The sequence below is a fragment of the Ursus americanus genome, chromosome 32 (genome assembly GCF_024610735.1).
Source record: "Ursus americanus isolate L20-20 chromosome 32, mUrsAme1.1.p, whole genome shotgun sequence".
Classification (NCBI taxonomy): domain Eukaryota; kingdom Metazoa; phylum Chordata; class Mammalia; order Carnivora; family Ursidae; genus Ursus; species Ursus americanus.
Window position 1 is genome coordinate 20,620,962 of NC_142158.1, and position 24,415 is coordinate 20,645,376.

General features: G+C 44.6%; 1 protein-coding gene across 1 annotated transcript in view; it reads left to right on the forward strand.

Moving 5' to 3' along the window:
- The first annotated feature begins 528 nt into the window (after positions 1–528).
- The window catches only part of CAP2 (cyclase associated actin cytoskeleton regulatory protein 2), a 129,794-nt gene continuing 105,907 nt past the window's right edge, over positions 529–24,415 (forward strand). The window contains exon 1 of the mRNA XM_045811669.2: positions 529–667. The gene's annotated coding sequence lies outside the window, so the exon portion shown is untranslated. The remainder of the gene's footprint in view (positions 668–24,415) is intronic.

The following is a 24,415-nucleotide window of genomic DNA, read 5'->3' on the forward strand; positions in this document are numbered from 1 at the left end:
ATAATTGGGCATTTAGTCTCTTTTAAAGATGCTGTATGTAAGACACATTTAAAAAATACATTAGAAAATGTTCTTATAAGATCTGAAAGCTGCTGAGCCTGATGCCTGGCTAATGCGTTAGATGTCCACCTCCCTCTCCCTCCAGGGCCCTTCTTCGCATATTGGGGTCGGGGGACACACAGGCCCGGCTCTTGCTTCCTAAGGACCCATCATGTCTCTGCGAAGTCTTTGAGGAGCCAACCTATCCGTGGCTCTTTCAGCCAGGAGTCTGCCGGATCTTTCCAGACTTCCTTGCAAGGCTGCCTGATGCGGCGAATTCATTTCTTTCACAGCCGGGCGCCTGGCAGGCTCGCTCCCCCTTCCCCTGCCTTCCCCGCGTCCCAGTCTTGTCTCCCACGGCCCATCTGCCCCTCCTTTCCTCCAGCCCCCTCTCCTCTCTGCTCCCCTTTATTTCCACTCGGCACCCGCGGGGCTTTGCCCTCCCTCCCCCCCTCTCCCCCTCAGCTCGTCTGTATTTGGAGCTCCCGGAAGCCGCCGGCGACTCTCCCCAGGAGCAGCGTGACTGACACCGGCTCCGACTCGAGGGGGAGGAGGGAGCGGGAGGAGGGTGCGAGTGGCCGGACTCGGATTTGCGGCGCCGGGGACCGGACCCCGGGCCCCCCAGCAGGTAAGCGGGCGCTGCGGGCGGGCGCGGCTGCGGAGGGCCGGGGGCAGGTGCGGGGGGCGCCCCGCGGCCGGCCGCTCGGAAGTTGCGCCGAAAGGGTGGGGTGGGGAGGGTGGCGGGACGCGGCTGCGGCGGCGGCGCGCGAGCGGGGGAGGCGGTGCGGGCGCCTGCGGGGCCGGGGGCCGGGGCCCGGGGCGGGGACGCGGGCGGGGCGGGGGGGCCGCCCCATGTGGGTCAGCGCCGCGGCGCCCTGCCCCCCGCCCCGTCCCCGCTGCGGGCGCCCCCGGCCGGCGCGGGGAAGCGGGCTGCGCGCGGGAGCCGGCCGGGGCCTAGCCGCCCCGCGCTGCCGCCCCAGGCCCGTCTTAACTTTGGGGGTCCTCGCCCGCCGGGCTCCGAGCCTCCCCACCCCACGGGGCTGCGTAGGGAGGGGGGAGAGGGGGAGGGCTGCGACTGGGCTGGATCCGACCACGGCACCTCGATTGGAAAGTGCTGGAAAGGAACGGACCTGGCTTCTCTGCAGAACCTGACTAGAGGCAATGAGTCACTTTGAAAAAATGCAAAGGCAACTGAGGCAGTGAGGGACAGCCCGAAATAGGGCCTCTCACACAGCTGGGTCCCTGACTGCTTTGGGTGGAAAGCTGTCTGCGCAAGTAGCTGAGTTATCATCACTTTCTGGGCTAATAATTGCCTATGCAGATGGCCTTGCCTTTATTCCCATCGGAGTGGTGTCAGGCATCACAAACAGGCTGCAAGTTTTAGCAACATTTGAATTGATGCCTTCTGTGAAATGAGGAAATATGGGTGACTGCGTTTAGGATGTGGGGCTAGGATTGGGTCCACACGGCCAAAGGGGAGATTGAACATTTAGCAAAGCATCAAGAACCTTTGGTTCAGTAAGTCTGGGGAATGCAGAAGCCTATGGGACTCAGGCACCATAGTTTACAGAATTGTTTGCAGGTACTATTTCTTTACTGCGTATATAGATTTCTTTTAATTTAAGGAACGTGCCTTAGAATTTTTGGTAAAATAGCTGAGCTCACTTAATGTAAGATTATGACAGTGGAGTGATATTTGGGGAAATTGTTCTTATAATTACCAGAGTCTAATCAGACTATAAGCCACTTGAGGGCAAGGGGGGGGTTTTGGAACTTCTTTCAGCCCTCAACAGTATTTGACTTACAATGTGTAATGAGCAGGAAGTAAAAGCTTTTTAAAGTGATTCATTCAATAGCTTGACTGTGGCTAGATCATGACTTCTTTTTTTTTTTTTTAAGATTTTATTTATTTATTTATTTATTTATTTATTTATTTATTTATTTGACAGAGAGAGACAGCGAGAGAGGGAACACAAGCAAGGGGAGTGTGAGAGGGAGAAGCAGGCTCCTCCCCCCCCCCCCCCCCAGCAGGGAACCCAATGCAGGGCTGGATCCCAGGACCCTGGGATCATGACCTGAGCCAAAGGCAGATGCTTAATGGCTGAGCCACCCAGGCCCCTGCTAGATCATGACTTCTTGAAGATAAAGTGTATTTTGCAAAGAAAGACTATTCTGTGAATTCCCATATCTAAAAATCCTTAATAAAATTAGAATCAAGGTGTCATATTTATTCAAGAGAAAAAGTAATTGAGAAATCAGGAAGGTGACCATCGAAGTGGCCGTGACTGGTAGGAAATAGGTTTTTGGTGCTCATTGTTGAAGTGGTGAAAATTGTATGAACTGCAAATTTCAGTGTCCATAAATTTCAGCCACACTTTTCCTTTGTGTATTGTTTATGGCTGCTTTTAAGCTGCAACACTAGAGTTGAGGAGCTCCTAAAGAGATCACATGGCCTGCAAAACCTACATATTTACCCTCTAGCCCTCAGCTCAAGAAATTTGCCCAATCTTACACTGTATCAACAAATTTGAAGTTCATATAATTTTCACCAGTAAAGAAATATTCTTCTTGTTTTTTCAGGCATTTAAAAATGTAAAAATAATTCTTAGCTGGATAGAGGAGGGGGAGACATAAAGATAGGAGGGAAATGGGGCAGGTTTGTCCTGTTGGTAGACCTTTGCTACTTTCCTCTGCAGTGTGATAGTTTGGAGAAGAGCCTTTGAAGTGATTAATGGGCCAGATAATCCAAGCGCCTGAGTCCTATCAAGAGTCGTTACATATCTTCAAAAGTAGCATTAACTTCTTTGGGTATTGTAGCTTTTTATTTTGTCTTGAATATCTTAAGGGACATCTTCATATATTAAGTTTTGGTTTTTGTTAATTATGTAACGCTTTATACATAAAAATAATATGCTAAGTGTATGTAAGCTATAGCCATTATGTTCAAATGGCCACCATCACTGCATTAAAAACTAGGATTTAAGAACCAGATAATTGTGTGGGGCGCCTGGGTGGCTCAGTCGTTAAGTGTCTGCCTTCGGCTCAGGGCGTGGTCCCAGCGTTCCAGGATCGAGCCCCACATCAGGCTCCTACGCTGGGAGCCTGCTTCTTCCTCTCCCACTCCCCCTGCTTGTATTCCCTCTCGCTGGCTGTCTCTATCTCTGTCGAATAAATAAATAAAATCTTAAAAAAAAAAAAAAAAGAATCAGATAATTGTGAAAAGATGGCCTACAGAATGGGAGGAAGTACTTTAGAGTTATATATCTGATAAGGGGCTTGTATCCAAAATATATAAAGAGCTCTTACAACTCAATAATAAAAAGATGAATAACCCAATATAAAAATTGTCAAAGGATCTGAATAGACATTTCGCCAAAGAAGATAGCCAGTAAGTAATGAAAAGATGCTCAACGCTATTATTCATCAAAGAAGTGCAAATCAAGCCACACTGAGATACCATTTCACACCCACTAGGATGGCTAGAATAAGGAAATCATGTGGTAAGTGTTGGTGAGGATGTGGAGGAACAGGAACTCTTACTCATTGGTGGTGGAATGTCAAATGGTGCAGCTGCTTTGGAAAACAGTTTGGCAATTCCTCGAAAGTTAAACACTGAGTTACCATATGATAGAGTAATTTCACGCACAGTATATGTATCCAAGAGAAGTGAAAGTATATGTCTACACAAAAACCTACACACAAATATTTATACCAGCACGTAATAGCTAAAAGGCGGAAATAATCCAAATGTCCATCGACTGATGAATGGATACATATAATGTGGTCTACCCATAGAATGGGATAGTAGTTGGCCATAAAAAGAAATGAAGTACCGGTCCATGCTAAAACATGTATGAACCATTATTCTAAGTGAAAGAAGTGAGTCACAGTAGACCACAAATTGTTTAATTCTACTCCTATGAAAATGTACAAAACAGTGCAATCTATAGAGACAAGAAGTAGCTTAATGGATGCTTAGGGCTGGAGTTTGAGGGCAGGGAGGTGATAGTTACAGGCTACAAGGTTTTTCTTTGAGCTGGTGAAAATGTTCTAGGTTTGACCGTGGTGATAATTGCACGTATCATTGAATTGTACACTTCAAATGGGTGAATTATCTCCTACGTGTTGTATGTCAATAACGCTGTTAAAGAGAATACGCAGAGGGGCGCCTGGGTGGCATAGCGGTTAAGCATCTGCCTTCGGCTCAGGGTGTGATCCCGGCGTTCTGGGATCGAGCCCCACGTCAGGCTCATCCGCTATGAGCCTGCTTCTTCCTCCCCCACTCCCCCTGCTTGTGTTCCCTCTCTCGCTGGCTGTCTCTCTCTCTCTCTCTGTCAAATAAATAAATAAAATCTTAAAAAAAAAAAAAAAGAGAATACACAGAAACCAGGAGGAAAAACTGTTGCATGTTGTGCTCTTCTCCTGTGCTCTTCTCCATGTCCCTCCAACTCTGAATTTTGTGTCAACTGATCTCTGGTTTTATTGTAAAACTATTTTAGGACATATGTATGTATTCCTAAACAATGGACTGTTTAGGTTTTCTTGGTTTTTGACTTATAAAAGGGGTGTATATAATTGTCTCACTTAAAAAAACCTCAACATTAAGTTTTTAAGGCTTGTCCCTATCGTAGCAGGTGGCTACATAGCCCTTGTTGGCAAATATCCCCCAATGTATTTATCCATTCTCTTATTGGTGGGCATTTGGGTTGGTTCCCATGTTTTGCTGTTATGAAGCATGCTGCTGTGAAGACTTTTTTCCGTGTCTTGGCACAGATGTGCAAGAGCTCTTCTGTGTGAATGTGACTGTATCATATATTTTAATGACAAAAAGAAAAGAATAAGTTGATTCTTTCTCTGGCTTACACATTAAGGTGTATCTCCAGCTTCTTCATTGCCCCCAAACCAAGTGAATAGAACTGAGATCCTATCTTCTCGTTCCATTAAGATTCTAATTGCAATACCTATTATGTGATGTTCCCAGAAGTGTGCAAAGACATGAATCTAAAACTCTACAGCTGAATTTCACAGCAAGACCACATACCCCAAGAGCGTCTTCATTCCCTTTTGTCACTTGGGTTAAGGATGGGACAGAAAACCATTTTATTGAGTCAGAGGGACATGACTTTCTGCGAGGTCCATAAGTGGTTTCTAAACCTTGCTCACATTTTCCTTGTATGTGTATCCTTGCCGGGCTGGCCAGTATTTCTAACATGACTTAGTTTGGTTATTCTGGTAACAACGAGCCAGTTGGAAACCTGGCATTCTATCCCGGGGCACTTTCCAAGCCTGCCCTGACCCAGGCTGCGAGCTTTTGGACTTCATCCTGGGTATTTCTTCTTGTATTTAGCAAGAGAGGAAGCGCCGTCAGGTCAGAGCAGGCCATTATAAGGGGTTTTCTAAGGTGTTTTTTTTTTTTTGTTTTAATTATGGTAAAATATACAACATAAAATTTACCGTTTTAATCATTTTTAAGCGTACAGTTCAGCGGCATTCAGTACATTCACAAAGTTGTATGACCATTACCACCATCCATCTCCAGAACTTTTTAATTACCTCAGACTGAAACTCAGTCCCCACCAGATGATAACCCCCCATTCCTCCCTCCCCAGCCCCTGGCACCCACCATTCCACTTTCTGTCTCTAGGGATTTGCCTGTTCTCAGGGCCTCATGTCCATGAAATCACACAATATTTGTCTTTTTACATGAGGTTTTATATCAGGGGAATTTCATATTGCTCTGATTTTCTTAAGTAGACCCTTTTCTCACTTATGGGAAACATCTTTTACTGAGCAGTTATGTAAAGAGAGGGTTTCCTTTTCAGGATACAGCCCTATATAGGAATGGACATAGCAAGTGTTCTAAAGCCCGAGGAAGAACTTCTGATTATTATGGATTAATAATAATAATTTCACCTGACCTTTCTCATTAATTAGACATCTAATAATCCTGGCTTCTCATTGACCACTTAACCAACTGGAGAAGGTGCAGTAGTCCCAAGATAAAAACTCACATCTATCTAATGAAAGGAGAAATTAGGTTACCTTGAGATTCCTGTAGTTCCCAGCTTCTCAAAATTTAAAGGCCATTTTACAATATACAAGTCTGATCTAAAATCATTCTAGTTTTGAAAGGGTACTAAAGAGCAGGAGAGAGGCACCTGGGTGGCTCAGTTGGTTGAACGTGCCTGCCTTCAGCTCAGGTCATGATCTCAGGGTCCTGGGATCGAGCCCTGTGTCGGGCACCCTGCTAGGCGGGGAGTCTGCTACTCCCTCTCCCTCTGCTGTTCCCCCCTCCTTGTGCTCTCTCTCTCTCTCTCTCAAGTAAATAAATAAAATCTTTAAAAAAAAAAAAGAAAGAGCAGGTGGGTTCTGGGAGTCTGGAAATTAATGTCAGGTGGTCTCCAGGGTAGCATTGAAGAGGGGAGTGGTCCCTAGAGAAGCTAGATGCTGGGGACCGCAGAGACAAGCCTTGTAATAGTACCTAGGAGACATTGGTTGTCTTGTGTCTATATTTGTGCACACTCTAATGTGAAAATAACCCTTATTACTTTGTATCAGTCCACGTGGAAATCCAGAGAAACTCTGGGATCCTTTGATTATTTCTTCATTCCCTTATGTCGGATGACTGCTGTATGTTCAGGTCCCTGGGGATGCAAAGAGGACTATCAGTGAAGGAAGAGACGAGGAACAGGAGGTGCTCCAAGTTGTGCACGTAGGTCTCAAAGGAGCTACTAAGGTTGTAGTCACCATTAGCTCTAACCTGTTTCTATTTAATTTTATTCAGAGAAGAATCACTGGATTTTTTTTTTAAGATTTTTGAATTTATTTTAGAGAGAGAGAGAGCACAAGCGAGTGCAGGGAGGGCAGAGCGAGAGAGAGAGAGAGAGAGAGAGAGAGAGAGAAACTTTAGCAGACCCCGTGCTCAACATAGAGGCTGACGTGGGGCTCGACCTCACAACCCTGAGGTCATGACCTGAGCTGAAACAAGAGTCAGACACTTAACCAACCTTGCCCATCTGGTGCCTCCAGAATCACTGGGTTTTTATGAGATAAATTGATTATTTTACTCTAAGGCAATAAGAAGCAGTCAAAATGGACCACACTGAGAAAACCAGTCAATTGGATTTTCCAGAACCAGGCGCAAAAGGCTTCTAGCCGTGAAAGCATATTTACTCTGATGATAGTCTGGTGTGTCGTGGAGGCTGTCTGTTCTATGCATTCTCAGGTTGGAAGCCCAGAGTGTGTAGGTAAGGAATTGGTGAGGTATGAGGGTGGTCTTTTCATGTACTGAGCACGGTCTGGGGCTTGTGCTCACGCCCGTCCGGTTGCAGGTCTCGCCGATATCCGGCCTCGCGAGTAGGTTGATGGGGGAAGAGTCCATCCAGTTGGTTGCTTGGCGTTCGGTAGACCACACACAGTTTCTCCTGGTACCATCTTCGAACATGCTGGAAGCTATGGCTGGAGATTTTCAGGGGTCCAATACAGGTTCACAAGTATTTAGCCAAAATTTTTAAAGTTGTGATTCTGATTCCTCCTTCTTTTCCATTGCTGCTTCTCTGTTTCTCAGCGCTCTCGTGGTGCGCTCTGCCGTGCACAGTTCCCTCTGTGGACGGCCCTCCAGCCCCCCTTCTTCCGCCCTGCTTTAGAAGCGCCGCTCCCTTCGTCTCCTCCCTCAGTGTGTCTTCTGAATGCAAGGTGAACGATGATCTAATGAAAGTTCTCCAGTCACTGAGAACTTTGAAAAAGAGGTTCGCTCACACCGATGAGTCTAGGTAGGCTAGAATTAGGGGTGGAACTCATTCTTACTTTAGGCCAACAGTCTTCAAACTGTGTACTTTAACTGTATTTGAAGATTTCCCCAAGGTACATGCACACAGGTGTTTTGAGAAAGTAAATTTCCAGGGGCGCGTGGGTGGCACAGGGGTTAAGCGTCTGCCTTCGGCTCAGGGTGTGATCCCGGCGTTATGGGATCGAGCCCCGCATCAGGCTCCTCCGCTATGAGCCTGCTTCTTCCTCTCCCACTCTCCCCTGCTTGTGTTCCCTCTCTCGCTGGCTGTCTCTATCTCTGTCAAATAAATAAATAAATCTTTAAAAAAAAAAGAGAAAGTAAATTTCCAAGTCCTCCTCTCCCCCGTGTCCTTTTTTGCAGAGACCAGTCTTCTTGAGAGCAGGCGTGCCACAGAGATTCTGGCCTCTCTCCCACCTTCTTTTCCATAAGCACCTTTCTCTCCTTTTACCGAAGGAAAACCTGTATCTCTAATCCATCTTCCTAATTCATTTTACTAAAAAGGCCTCTTTCTAACCCATTTTTTTAACTAAACTGCACTGTCCAAGGATATCAACATCTAGGGAGTGGGGAAGGCAGAAGAGGGGGGACATTTCAGAATATCAGCTTTAGGGGTGAGAAAGTGAATGATTCCAATGCCCAAATTACGTGTTTTCTAAATCTCTGTTAAAACACACACACACACACACACACACACACACACAAACACACACAATCAATCTAATCAAATTGTAAACTGATATTAAAGGACATATTTAGAAAGGGATGAAATTAGGACTCTCATACAAATGAAAAATGAATATTTTTTAAAGATTTTATTTATTTATTAGAGAGAGAGAGAGCACAAGCAGGGGAAGGGGCAGAGGGAGAGGAAGAAACGGACTCCCCGCTGAGCAGGACCCTGGACCCTGGTCCCAGGACCCTGAGATCACGACCGAGCCGAAGGCAGATGCTTAACTGACTGAGCCACCCAGGCGCCTCCAAATGAACATTTTTAAACATGCATAAAAATGAGAGAGCTGGAAAGGTCTACAGTCAGTTCAAAGAAAACCATTGATAGGAAGGTTGAAATGAATTTGCCTTATTGGTATTAAAGTGGCTTGTTCCACGGCGGGAGAGGAAAGTCAATCGAATGTCTACAAGATAAAACTTACTTACGTGCTTATAGACAATAATTACCTGCTTTCTGATGAGTTTTCTACACGTTAACTGCTCTATCTCCCGAGTTGTAAATGGCCCAGATGGGTGAGTAAGTAGGGTTCTGACTAATCAGTGTTCCCAGTTTCTCCTTACACTGATGATGCAAATAATTGGTGATATTTCTTCACCATGTGATGTTTAGTATACCCAGGATTTCAAAGAATGGAGTGACATTTCTCTTACAAAGTGTCACCCATTCCCATCTTCTCATGTATGTGAACATAGTTTCCCAGCATTTACCCCAATAAAAACAAAAATTGAGAAATTCATGTTCAACCTTGACTCATTCTAGTAATAAATATACTCATCCATATATGCATGGAAAAAGTTGAGAAGTGAAAGTGCTCAAGAGAGGGTTTTCCAATAAAAATTACTTTTTATGTACGTTTAGTAATTATTTGTTAACATTTGTAGTATTTGTGTTGTTTTGATAAGTGGTATTCAGAGTTACGATGGTAACAATCAGAAGAGCATTTTTTTTGCCATTGAATTTAAATTTAAGTTTATAAACATAGTTTTGATGCAGAAAAGTATGATCGAGTAATGAATAAAAGACATTAAGGCATAAAATAAATAAAACTAGGATACATTACTATAGGGCAAGAAGAATGGAAACGTTAAGTATGAGGAGAAAATGTAATTATGTAAAATTCGTAACTATCAAAAAGCAGCCTGTTCTTGTATTTTTTGAAATGAGTATGAATTTCAGTGGATGAGAATGAGAAATAATTTTATTTTTCTGCATTAGTATTAACAATGCTACCGGTTACATTCTTTGCAGCCATTCACATTTTGGTGAGATTTTTTTTACATGTCAGTCAAAAATGGGCAGGAGGGTGTTACAAAATGCTTTCTGGATATTTACAAGTGAAAATTTGGAAATCCCTTTTATAGCTTATCCTTCCTCTGTTTTTGGACCAAAAATCAAGGGTCAGTAATATGGCAAACGCTTTCTGCACGTTTAGTGTTGGTGAAGGAACCAATTTGTTGATTGACAGAGTCCTAGTAACTCCTGGTTCTGCTAGATTTAGGGAAGACGTTTCAGAACTAAAGGTCTTGATGCTTGTGACACCTCTCAAAAGGGAATGATAGCCCGTCAAATTTTCTTTCTTTTTAAGCAGTTACATCTTCACTTTACTCATCTTTCTCGATCTCCCCTTTGGAGACACTCGCTGTAAATTGTGTGTGTGTGAGTGTCTGTGTATAATAACCAGACAGATAGCACTGTGTGGATCTGTCAGCGTGCAGCCTTCATCAGGTTTGGGAAATGTGTGCCCATTATTTCTTCAGGTATATTTCCCGCCTCAGTCTCTGTGTCCTCTCCTGGGATCCCAGAGGACATTAATATTAAACCTTTTAATATTGTCCCACAGGCCTCTTAAGCTCTGTTCATTTTTTTATTCAATTCCTTTTCTCTCTGTTCTTCAGATTGGATAATACCCATACCCCCAAGTACACAGTGACTTCCCTTGGCTGTTGGGCTCATCCTGTGCGTTCTTTGCATTGTATTTTTCAGCTCTAAAATACTCACTTGTTTCTTTTTTTTATAGGTTCTGTGCCTCTGCTGAGAACTTCTGTCTTCCCATTCATCTTAAGGGGGTTTGCCTTTATCTCCTGGAGCATAGTTGAAACAGGTCCTAGAAATCTGTCTGATAATTCCAACACCTGTGTCATTGAAGGGTTGCCATTTGTGGATTGTCTCTTCTTTTGAGAATTGATCACATTTCCCCAGTCCTTTGCATGTCAGGTATTTTGGGGTTGAATTCTGGGCATTTTGGGTATTGTATTGTGAGACTCTGGGTCCTTTTGAAATGTGTGTGTGTGTGTGTGTGTGTGTGTGTGTGTGTGTATTTGTTTCATTTTGTTTACCAGGCAGTCAGCCCAGTTCTGTCTTGCATTCTGTGGGCAGTGGTTCCAACGTCATTGTAGTTTTAAAAACCTTTGCTGTGCAGCTTTGGGTCCCGTGGAAGTGCTGTTTAGGGCTTAGTCCGGGAATTGAGCGATGGCTTCTGCTGCAGCTCAGATCTCAAAGCCTTTGGCCCCCTCCCACACCTGCGCAGCTCCAGGGCGAGACTGGGGCTTGTGCTGGTTCATGCACGGATCAAGGGATCCCCTTCTCCAGCTCCGTCTTCTCTGGGATTCCTCTCACACGGTCCTGCCCCTAAGAGCCTTTGCCCCCTGCCTAAGCTTCTAGCCAGAAAGATTGGGTTTCTCTTGTAGTTTTAGCTGCTCATACTGCCGTGGTAAAGATAGTTACCCAAGACCAGGGCCATCCTCAGGGTTGAGCAGGGAGAAGAAAGGAGGAGGAAAGCACTCATAGGGATTCTCTCCATGCCCTGGATTACAGGGCCCTCTTTCCTCTCCTCCCCTGGCAGTAAGGTCAGAGAAGCTTCTAGTTGCTTATGCTGCTGCTGGATGCAGCTCTGTGCCCGCAGCCACTCTGAGGAGAGGAACATGAACCCTCGATTCCCCTGCAAACCCCTGGACTTTCTATACATCTTTCCATTACAGGGTCTCCTTTCCGGGTCTCCTGGCCAAGAGGAGGGTTCTTTCGGAAATTTTGTTGCCTGATTCCCCTGCCTAGTTCCAACTTTGGGTCAACCCTGGAGACAAAGAGAAAACAACCCCAGAAGCACATTCCCAAATAAGTCTCCTTTTCAGGTTTTCATTGCTTTCCTCAATTCACACCCGCTCTCACTGATCTTTCCGAGTCAGGGAGCTGCTTTTTGAGTGTTGAAGGCAGTTGAGAGAGAGGTTGGAGTGGGCGATTCTCTCTTGACCGACACTGGTAGTTTCCCTCCTCCTTTTGATGCCTTCCCGTGGCCCCCACACCCCACCATCTCTTCATTCTGCGTCGTCCTCTTTCTCTGCATCCCCTTTACTTTGACCTTCCTGGTCCAAAGAGGGAGGGAGGGAGGGAGGGAGGGAGGGAGGGAGGAAGGAAGGAAGGAAGGAAGGAAGGAAGGAAGGAAGGAAGGAAGGAAAGAGAAAGAAAGAAAGAAAGAAAGAAAGAAAGAAAGAAAGAAAGAAAGAAAGAAAGAAAGAAAGAAAGAACCTGCAATCTTTTGGTGGCCCACAGCGCTATTTGAAAACACCAAATTTGTTACAAGTAATAAATCAAAGTCAAGTATAAAAGTAGACCCCAGGGCTGGAGACACGTGAAGAAGCAGAAGGGGGTTGGGGCCAAATCCATCACCTGGCTCTTCTAAGTCAAATGACCACCCTCACTTAACTTGTTACAAATGTCCATGCCCAAAACTGGCCCAGTTCTTGAGAACTGATCCTTGGGAGTTTTCCCTTGAAGAGAGTTGCGGAATCTTTTCTTCAACCATCTATAAATCTTTCAATGAATGCCAGTAAGTTTTGAGATCAGAAGGAATTTCAGCAAACCTTCTGGTCTTCATTACTCCTGAGAGGCCTGGTATTCTTAACACCGACACGACAGGGTTTAGGGAAGTGAGATATTTTTAGTCGGGTTGTGAGAAATAACTGACCGTATGAAATGCTGTATCGCCTTTTCTGCTTTCAGTCACTAAGGGTCTCTGCAGCTTAGATGTGCTGTGGCAGAGCCTTAGAAGTGTGGTGGGTGGGAGCTCCCCAGTCATCGTGTTTCGGGGATCGGAGCCGTGGTGACCCGTGCCATCGTGAACACACAGTGGATGCATGTCCCTGTGAGGAGTGCTGGGGAGCATTCAGAGGTGAATTGTAACAGTGACACTCAGGCATCATTTTCTAGTTCACAAAGCCCACCTCATCATCTCCTCTGAGCTCCAAAAATCCCGCGGCAATCGTTATTATTAGGTAGGTCATACTTAACAATTCCCCTCTGGGCTTTTCCCTTCCCTGCCTGCAGCCACCAGCTGTCATCCCATAGGCACTTTGAACTCAGCGTCCTAAACTGAGCTCTGCCCCTTTGCCGGCCACCTGCAAGCCTTCTTTCCGTTAGCACCGCCGACGCCGACCGACCCCCCCCCCCCCACCGCCCCAGGAAGGCATCTGAGACATCCTGCCTTCTCTCTTTCCCTCCCAGCCCTGCTGATCCCTGTGGTCCTGTCTCAGATCTCCGGCATTCCCAGACATTGCCAGACCTTCTCCAGCCCTCTGGCACCTTGTAGTAAATCCCCACGTCTCCCTTCAGCCGTACCCGCCACTCTTGCCAGCCACTCATCTGCTCCCCCCCCCCCCCCCGTGGGCTCTTACATAACTTCTGGCATGTACTGAATGCTCCATAGGTATTTTCCAGCTGTACTGCCTCCGTGCCGTGGCCTGTGCTGGGCATCGGCTCAGGATGGATTTACCTTACTTACCTCTCTTCTTCCGAATAATGCTTTGAGAAGGCAATAAAGTCTCTTCATCCTTTGAGATTCGGCTTAGCGCCTAACTAAACTTTAAGAGCCTCCTTACTTCCCGGGGGCTCTCTTGAGTACCCACCCTTCTCAAACCCCCCCCCCCCCCGCCCCGGGCGCCCATGCTCCCGCAGCATTCCTGTGCACTTCTGTTATAGGATTTCTCAAAGTGTGGCTCTTTTTACTCTGAAGGGTGCCTCTGAGAAATGCAGATCGCTGGGAACACCCAGAACAACTGAATGAGTATTGCTGAGCGCAGGGCCCAGGAATCTGCATTTTGGAGCCCCCCCCCCCCCTTTTCTCCCCAGTGATTCTGATGCAGTGGGAACCACTGCTCTCCTCTGCCCTCTATCCTGGACCCTACAGGTAGTTCCGGGAGCGAGGCTGTGGCCTCTCAGAGCAGTCTCTGGTTAAGGTTCATTACCACCTAGGTTTAGCTGGGAGATGAGAACAGCAAGGTTACTCAGATTTAACTGGTTTTCAGCTACATCTTGTAAAGAGGAGCGGTGCCGCGGACCATTGAATAGCACAGGTTTGAACCTCGCAGGACCACTGGGCGCGGATTTTTTTTCAATAAATACGGTACACTGTTGTGAATGTAGTTTCTCTTCACAATTTTCTAAAAATTTTTTTTCTCTAACTTATTTGATTATAAGAATATAGTATATAATGCAAATAGCATACAAAATATGAGTTATGGACTGTGTTTGTTACTGGTAAGGCTTCCAGTCAACAGCAGGCTATTAGTAGTGGAATGTTGAGGAGAGTCAAAAGTTATATGTGATTTTTGATTGCATGGAGGTGTTGGTGCCCCTAGCCCCTGCGTGGTTCAAGGATCAATTGTACTTGTTTGTTTGTTTTAGAAAGCTTTATTCAGGTACAATTTTGCATACCATAAAATCCACCCATTTTAAGTGCACAATTCAGTGATTATTAGTATCTTTCCAGCATTGTGCACCTGCCACCATGACCCTGTCTTAAATCATTTCCCTCATTTCAAATAGAAACTTTGTGCCTGTTTGTACTCACTTCCCATTCCTATACCAAGCCCTAGGCAACCACTAATCTATGTTCAATCTCTGGAGATTTGCTTTCTCTGGAAATTCATAGAAGTGGAATTGTACAATACCTGGTCTTCCGTGTCTGGCTCTTTCACTTAGCATAATGTTTTCGAGGTTCACCCATGTTTTAGAACGTACCAGTACTTCTTTCCTTTTTCTTGCTGAATAATATTCTGTTGTGTGGATACGTTTTGCTTATCCCTTCATCAGCTGATGGTCATATGGGCTGTTTCCTTTCATGTGTTGGCTGTTATGAACGATGATGCCATGAACATTTGTGTACAAGTCTTTGTGCGTGTGGACATATGTTTTCACTGCTCTTGAGTACGTAACTATGAGTGGAATGGCTGGGTCATATGGCAAACGTATAGTTGACTTTTTAAGAAACTTCCAAGCTGTTTCCATAGTGGCTGTACCATTTTACATTCCCACCGGAAGTGTAGGAAGGTTCTGATTTCCCCACATCCTCGCTGGCACTTGTTACCATCTGTCTTCTTGGTCATAGCCATCCTAGTGGATGCGAAGTGGTATCTCATTGTGGGTTTGATTTGCATTTCCCTGATTACTATTGATGTCAAGCATGTTCACATATACTAATGGCTATTTGCATATTTTCTTTGGAAAAATGTCTATTCGAATATTTTGGCCATTTTTAAGTTGGAGTTTTTATCTTATTTTTGAGTTGTGAGAATTCTTTATATATTCTGCACATAAGGCAATACATTTATTTTATGGAGGGACAGAAGGTCACTGGAAACACTTGCCAGGCTGTGGTAGCCTAGTGGGGTCTCCATGGTTCCTCTTTTCCCAGTGCCAGGATGTGGTTCTTGGGGACCTCCTAGAAACACCTTTTTTTTTTTTTTTAAGATTTTATTGATTTATTTGACAGAGAGAGAGATAGCCAGTGAGAGAGGGAACACAAGCAGGGGGAGTGGGAGAGGAAGAAGCAGGCTCCCAGCAGACGAGCCTGACATGGGGCTCGATCCCAGAACTCCGGGATCACGCCCTGAGCTGAAGGCAGACGCTTAACGACTGAGCCACCCAGGGGCCCCTAGAAACACCCTTTTGCCCTACACCTTCTCCATGGCCTAAACAAGAGCAAACGGGCAGCATGGAGACACAGGAAAGAAAGATTTCCCCAACACCATAGGCGCTTAGAAAGGATCGTGGAGTGAGTTGGGGAGGGAACTTCTTTTCAGTGAAGGGTCTTTGCCTCACATTTAGCTCAAAGAGTTCACACTTCATGATAGGAGAATGAAATAGGGATCTGTCCTGGTCCCACTCAGCATTCAGACCCTAGGATTTTATGGCTCTGTCCTTACCCAGCACTACCACCCCAAGTCAGGGCGCAAAGCCAGCCTTCGAGATATACTTAGACTTCCCCCATGGCCTCTGTTCCCACTGGGCTCTTTCCTGCCGAAATGGCCCAGTTCCCTGCTGCCTGGCGTCCTGGAGTGCTGGACTGTCCCCGACAGCCAAACCATCCATTCCTGAAGGAGATCATGGCCTCCTGAGGAATCTTTCTCATCCATCTGTGTAGCCCCAGCAGCCGGCACAGAACACATCTCAAAACACAGTTGCATACAATTCTCTTAAGTCAGTGAATGAAGAAGAAGGAATGAAGTCATGTATTAGAAGTGAATAAATTGAGACTCACATGGGTTAAGTCATTGTCTAGAGTTATGGAGGCTGTCAGTTAAGGGGCTGGAATCTCAAATTAAGGTTCTCTGATGCCAAAATACTTTTTCCATGATATCAAAGCTATGAGTCCTTGCTTCTAATCTTCAGAGATTCCAACTTCGAGGAGAGATATTTGTATCACAAGACTGATCAGGGAGTCTCCTGAGAAGTGATACCAGCAGAGTGCAGAGGGCAAATGGAAAGGGGAGATCCTTTCTACATGTGGTTGTTTATTTTGCCTTTCTATACCCCACTCTGGATTTGATGGTGATGACGGGAAGTAAATGGCAGGCGGTAAAGAGAGGTTACCCCTGACCTGTGGAGCAGTGGGTGGCCTCGAGGAGTTGAGATGCAGAGTATGGGTGCAGCAGTGCTGGGAAGGACCCCGAGGCAGTGGGAACAGCAGAACGGTGGTATAGGGGAGGGGCATGTTTGGGAAGGCATGACTTGTCCCTGTGACTGGGTCTTAGGAACCGGGTAAGGTGTAGAGGGCTGGGGTGAGGTCCTTTCCCAAGTCCAGTTGAACAGTTTGCTTTTTTTTCTCTGCACTGGGATCTTATTAGAGGCTTTGGAGGAATCCATTAACGAATTAAGATCTTGCGTTTTCTCCAGTTTTGTGAAACATTTAAGGTGTTCTTTTATTTATGTAACTCTCTGATCTTTCCTATTCTGGTTTTACTGTTTCAAATTTCAAAGACTCTTGAAACTTCTTTACAATAAAAACAAAATGATGGCTTCCCCCCCCACCCCAATTTGGTGAGAAGCTGGCCCCAGAAATGTTCGGTAGGAGAGTACGCAAGGCACCTTGGCAATGCGAATGTATCTCTTAGAAAAACAACTCCCTGGCTTGACTCAGCAGGGTCTGCTTCCAGCCCCGTCCCAAGACAGCTGGGCAAGAAATGTATTTTAATCCCCCTTGATTTTCTACCCATGCACATTGTGTTTGGCAGATAGTGGGAACTAACTGTATGAATGAAACCAGCATTTTGAATGAACCAGTCAATGAATGAAGGAGTGAAGACCATGGTTTTTTTCTTCTACACATAACTATTACCCCATTAGTAATGGTGAACCACACGATTCCTTCCCCCAAGTGATTGGTAGCTTCTGGAGAAAGGAAAGAAGGTAATTGTTATACTCACAAGAAAGAGAAATTAACATCTAGGACGGCTTGGTTTGATGATAGTTCAACCAATATATACATATATATTTTAATTTGGGCAGATTTATAGAGAAAGTAGTCTATTGTGACTACAGTTTCAAGAGAGCTCACTTATAAGCCAGCAGCCTAGTCTCACCATAAGAAAAGGCGAGACAGTCTTCTACCCCCTTGTCTCTTCAAATCTATCTCTGTGTAAGCTTAGACTCATGATCTTTGGAAGCCCTTGGATCTGGGTCTCCCTTGTAGAGTCAGAGGAGAAACGCTCACCACAATTATTTCTGCACCTTTGCCGTAGTGAGGAGAACCTTGAGCAGCAATCTGGAACCTGGAAGACCCAGTTGTTGTGAATACACAAATTCTACCACAGTAGGATTCTTCCTTGCTTGTTTCATGAACTTGCTGTGAGGAATTTACAAAACCTTTTGGGCAATGTGGAGTTTTAAACCTCTTGAAGTCCCAAAGAAAAAAGCAATTACGGAAAACCCAAGGTTCACATTCCAGAGAACAAGGGCGCTCTTGTGAATCCTGGGAGGAAGCCACTGTGGTTTTCAGTGGAAAGAGCTAACCCAGTGTCTTCTTTGAGATGGAGACTGCTCCTGTGAAAATCTGGCTTGCCACCTGAATTGGGGTTATGCCAGTGAGTGGGCAGGCACGGGAAAGGCAGTGAGTGGTAGCCAATTAATTAGTCAATCAAAAAATATTTATAGAATTCTCTATGTACGCGGCAGCCGGCAGGGCTCAGCCGGAGATACAAGAAGAATAAAAGGTGGGACCTCAGCCCATGAGGGGCTCAGACTCATCTCCTTGGGAGGCAAGGTGTTCAGTGCTAGCAGAAAACATCGCACAAGACACTATTTTAATTGAGCAGGACGTCTTAGAGATACCGAGAATGTAACACAGACAAATAGGCTGTTATTCTGGGCTTATCACCATTTACCCTGTACCCTGGGGTGTCGGTTTTCAAAGCAGCTATGAATGCTGCTTTTTATAACTGGTCAGACGAAGTAGTTAGGTCTTACCGGACCCCTTACCGAGGAGCACAATATGCTTTGGATGAGAAAATATGGGGGATGAAGGAGTGTTGTCTTCCAAAGGTGATCCGCAGAGATTGGGTTCATGTCCTTAGCAGAGGACTATTTAAAAGCAAACAAGTCCTTATAAAAATGCATAGGGGTCTCCAGTCATGAGATAAGTAAGTCCTGGGGGGTGTGACGTACAGCAGGGTGACTGGAGTTAACAATACGGTGTTGTATATTTGAAAGTTGCTAAGAGAGGAGATCGAGTATTAAGGAGGGCACGTATTGCATGGAGCACTGGGTGTTATACGCAAGTAATGAATCATGGAATTTTACATCAAAAACTAGGGATGTACTATATGGTGACTAACATAATATAATAAAAAAAATATTATTAAAAAAAAAAAGAAAGAAAGAGAGGAGATCTTGAAAGTTCTTATCGCCAAGACAAAAACTTATAACTAGGTGTGGTGAGGGTTCATTGAGCCTATTGTGAGAATCATTTTGCAACGGACAGGGGTCACCCCTTATCTGCGGTTTCGTTTACCTGCATTCAGTTGCGGTGGGAAAGCAGGTGATTCTCTTTCTGATGCCGCAAGGTCCGTAGTAACCTCATGCCATTGTCACGACGCCTACGTCACCCACCTCATTTCATCTTCATCTCGTCACGTCGGCATTTTATCACCTCACGTCATCGCAGGAGGGAGGGTGGGTATGATATGGGAAGATATTTTCAGAGAGAAAGGTCATAGTTACATAACTTTTATTACAGTGCAGTATATCATTATAATTGTTCTATTTTATTATTGTTGTTGTTAATCTCTTACTATGCCTCAGATACGAATTAAACTTCATCATAGGTATGTACATACAGGAAAAAACCTAGTATGGATAAGGTTTGGCACTATCTGCCATTCCAGGCTTCCACTGAGGGTCTTGAATGTATCCCTGGTGGATAAAGGAGGACTACTGTATACATGTATCAAATCATTATGCAGTGCACTTAAAACTAATATACTATCTGTTGATTATTTTTGAATTTTTGAATGTTTGGGGAAACATATGTGACTACAAAACTACTAATTACGTACCAAAATTTTCATTTCATTTATTTATTTATTTATTTATTTAAGATTTTATTGATTTATTTGAGAGCGAGAGAGCAGGAGGGGGGAGGGGCAGAAAGAGAAAGAGAAGCAGACTCCCCGCTGAGCAGGGACCCCCCCCCCCCCCCGACACCCGACTGGATCCCAGGACCCCGGGATCATGACCTTAGCCAAAGGCAGATGTTTAACCGACTGAATCACCCAGGTGCCCCTAAAATTTTCATTTTATAGTAACCATTACACATGGACTTGAGAAAACCTCTTTTAGAAATCTTGGTGGAAGTGTACCTGGGTGGCTCAGTCGGTTAAGTGTCTGACTCTTGATTTCAGCTCAGGTCATGAATCTCAGGGAGGTGAGATCAAGGCCCGTGTTGGGCTCCGAGCTAGGTGTGGAGCCTGCTGAAGATTCTCTCTCTCCCTCTCTCTCTTTCTCAATCCCTCTCTAAAAGAAAAAAAAAATCTTCATGGAATAAGTATGTGAACAGAGGAAAATGAAACACTGAAAAAAAAATTTTAAGGGTATAATTATAAGGTATGACCTGAAATTTTTGGCTAGTCATTTCTATTGGCCAGGTTTTTTATGTTATTTTATTTTACTTATTATTATTATTTTATTTTTTATTGATGTATAGTTAGTTTCAGGTATCCAACCTAGTGATTCGACAACTCTGTTGGCCAGGGCTTTTAGATGATTGCTCAGGATTTAAAATACACAAAGACTTGATATAGTGGTTTATAGATCTGTTTCCACTGAGAGCAAAACAAATGGAGTGGCTTCATAACAGTAGCTAACACGTTTGTCACTGACCATGTGACAGACTTTGTATGCCTTCCTACACATACTTCTAGCAACCCTACTTACAAACCCTAGTAACGAACGCATAGCAAAACTAAACTCTTCCCCAAAGACCTTCAGCTAGTGATTCCAAAACCAGGGCCCCTCTAAATAGCCCTGGTTAAAAATGGACAAAATGGGGGTAGCTCAGTTGGTTAAACGTCTGACTCTTGATCTCAGCTCAAGTCTTGTTCGTGGGTTCAGGCTCTGCACTGGGCTCCATGATGGGCATGGAGCCTACTTAAAAAAAAAAAATGGGCAAAATGATTGAGACCTTATACAATGTTTGCAAGTGTGGGGAGCTCTCCCTTTCTAGAAACTACTGAGGGAAAGAATAGGAATGCTGTTTCTTTTATTGTTTTAAAGTAGTTATTGCCTATGGGCAGAATATTAGACATAAAGTTAGTGTTTGGAACTGAATATCTGTACTTTAAGGATGGGTTTTATAAAATGACCAGTGAGGCAAAAATAATTTTTAAATGATGACAACTATCTTTTTTTTTTTTATTTTAATAATGATTTTTTATTATATTATGTTAGTCACCATACAGTACATCCCCGGTTTTCGATGTAAGGCTCGATGATTCATTAGTTGTGTATAACACCCAGTGCACCATGCAATATGTGCCCTCCTTACTACCCATCACCGGTCTATCCCATTCCCCCACCCCCCTCCCCTCTGTAGCCCTCAGTTTGTTTCTCATAGTCCATAGTCTCTCATGTTTCATTCCCCCTTCTGATTACCCCCCCTTTCTTTATCCCTTTCTTCCCCTACCGATCATCCTAGTTCTTATGTTCCATAGATGAGAGAAATCATATGATAGTTGTCTTTCTCTGCTTGACTTATTTCACTAAGCATTATCTCCTCCAGTGCCGTCCATGTTGTAGCAAATGTTGAGAACTCATTCTTTCTGATTGCTGAGTAATATTCCATTGTATATATGGACCACAACTTCTTAATCCAGTCATCTGTTGCAGGGCATCTCGGCTCCTTCCACGATTTAGCTATTGTGGACATTGCTGCTATGAACATTGGGGTGCATATGGCCCTTCTCTTCACTACGATGATGACAACTATCTTTTCTGCTAGGAAGATACCTCCAGAACACCTTAGCCTTTCAAGACGACATATGAAAGAATATTCACTGGCTATGTTCTTACTGAAGTGTATGAAATATTTGTAAATGTGTGCAATTGCTGTGAAAGGAGTTTAAATTGTTTAAATGTTTAGAATCCTAACTACTTTATTTGAAAAAAGAAAAACCCAAAATGTAGTTTCTAAACTCACCGAGAGATACAATATGCAATGCCCATTTTCCTATCTTTCCCACACCTCTGGAAAATCATTTTTAAAGAAAACATTTGAGGGGCATCTGGGTGGCTCAGTCGGTTAAGCATCCAACTCAGTTTTGGCTCAGGTCTTGATCTCAGGGTCATGAGTTCGGGGCCCACATTTGTCTCCGTGTTGGGCATGGAGCCTACCAAAAAAACAAAAAACATTTGATCAACCACGAAGTATATCACTGTGAAAGCCCAAACCTCTGAGGACAAAGACCCCAGAAACTTCCTCCAGAAGGGAAAACAAAGGTTATGTCGAAAGGATGAAGAGTCAGAGAATCAGAATGGCTTTGGACCTGTCCACAGTAACCTAGGAAGCTAGAACACTATGGAGCCGTGCCTTGAAAATTCTGAGGAAGCCTTCCAGCCTGGAATTCTACACTCAGCCAAACCACCACCCAAGTGTGAAGGCAAAATAAAGATATTTTCTGACTTGCACGTTCTCCAAAAAACAATTGTCCTTTCATGTACTTTTTCAGAAGACAGTGCTCTGAAATTCAGAAGACAGTTAAGGAAGTACACCAAGAAAGAGGAGGATACAGAATCCAAAAAGCAGGTGATACTACATAAAAGGAAGTGGGGAGACGGCCCAGGGGTGAAGGTGTAGGCAGATGTCTGGTCTCAGAGGCGCCGCAGGCCTACAGAGCCCTCGTGCTCTCAGAGTGACTCTTATCTCTGAGAAGAAAGACCTAATGGCATTCCAGATGTGTTTGGCCAGCTCTCAAGGAGACTTCCACAACCAGGGGAAGTGTTTGGAGGTGAATAATTGTTAAGTATGTAGAAAACTGAGAAGTTGAACCACATGGCCGCAGAAAAATGGGTTGTGCAAACAAAAAAAAAAAAAATGGAGACTGATCTTAAGAGACGTCATGACTCAGCTGTGAATAGTCATAATTGTGTTGACACTGATGATTGGTCACACAGACATTGTGACACAACAGTGCTGGGGTACAAGAAAGCATGTGCGCGTGTGCTGGTGGGGATTAGGCAAGCAGAATGTGAACCGTCTTGGTTTTGCTGGGAACTCAGTGGATAATGCCTAGAATGGAAGGAAAACAAGACGTAAAGGTAGAAGCATGTTGCATACAGATGAGGTAATTACTGAAAGCAGTAGCTCAACTAGTGGGAATCGGTTGAGTCTCACTACAAAAATAGAAGGGGCAGTGGGGGGACTATTGTGTTTTTGTAATAAGCTTTGTAGAACTGGTGACTCTTTAAATTCTGTGAATGTTTAAAGAGCTAAACTTTAAAAGGGGAAAAGGGAGGGGAGACTTCAAATGAGAAAAAAAAATGACAAGATGAGTTATACTTCCTATTATAAAGGAGCTCAAAAAAGAATACTCCCAAATTAATACAAAACAAGGAATTAAGATTCACCTCCAGTGTAATTTCCTAAAACAGATCATTAAAAAGAGAAAGTCGTGGACTTTTATGTGCCTCTGTCTTTTTCTTTCCACCCACCCTCATGCCCGGCCAGATGATTATGTTTATCTGCTGTAAGCCAGAGGTTATAGGGGACCTCATCTTGGGTTTGGCTTCTGCCTAAATAGGACTGGACAGTGGGGGCCAAGTTTGAACCTCGTCATCTCTCCTAGGTTCTATTTGTGAATTAATTCATTTATTTGAGAGAGAGAGAATAGGGAGAGGGAGGACAGAGAGGGAGGGAGAGAGAATCCCAAGCAGACTCCCTGAGGAGCACAGAACCCAACACAGGGCTCTATCTCAAGACTCTGAAACCACACCCTGAGCCAAAACCAAGAGTCAGACACTCAACCAAGTGAGCCACCCAGGTGCCCTTGACCTAGGTTCTTGATTGTCCAGCTGTGTGTCTGGCTTCTCTCCACTTCTCATCCGATTCTTAGAACATCTTAGGTCCATCCGTCTTGTATCCTGCTCTTCTGTTGGCTTCCTGGTCTAAGCCCATCTGTCTGTCCACCTGGCACTGACTCATTCCTTACCCACCTTGCTGTCTCCGTCCCCCACCCTATCCCTTTCCTCAGTCTAATTCTTAATTCCTGGCTCCCATCTCTTCATGAAAACTTGGCTCAATCCACTTTGAAAAACCAAGGCAAATGGAACTGCCTGGGAAGAATTTGGAGAATCTGCTACTCTGTTCTTTCTTCATTCTTGAGAGCCAGGATGGCAGCTGAGGGCACATGTGGGGAGAAGCATGTGCGTGTGTTTTGGGAGAAGAGGGTACAGCCATCTTGGGCCCCATCATTCTCCCTGGGAACGCTATCATGTATATTTCTGATATCCTGGTGCATTCTTTCATTTATATGTTCTTCTGTTTCTCTTAGAAACTGTTCTAAAATTTTAAACCCGGAGGCATCTTTCCAGCTTCCTTGCATGAGCTGTATTTTGATCTCTTGAGAGGCTGTGACAGGACTCCAGTCCATGGTGATTTTACACAAAGCGATATCTGATTCGCTTTTAGACTGCATTCCACACCAGTCAGCCCAGCCCTGCAGTGTGTGGACTAACTCCTGTTGTCTCTCAACATATGGAGCGCTATTAGATAGTGTGAGTTTGAGTCTTGTCAGGGAGGCTGATTAAGCCACCGTTGGGGACAGTCGTCCTAAGTGTGAAATGTAACAGGCCCTCCAAAGCAGCGCTGTGAGCCTCTGGGGGTGGTGGGTGCCTCTCTGTTGGGGCATCGGGAGCTTGCTCACAAAGCAAACACATTTTTTTTTTCTAGCATGGGCTAGGTCTATGGCGGTAACATTTGGCAAGTTGAGTAACAGGGAACAGAGATAACTGTGAACAGATGGACAACTATTAAAAGATTTGAGGGGCTTTTATCATCTCTCAAATGGCCTTCACCCACCTACAGGATACCCAGTTCC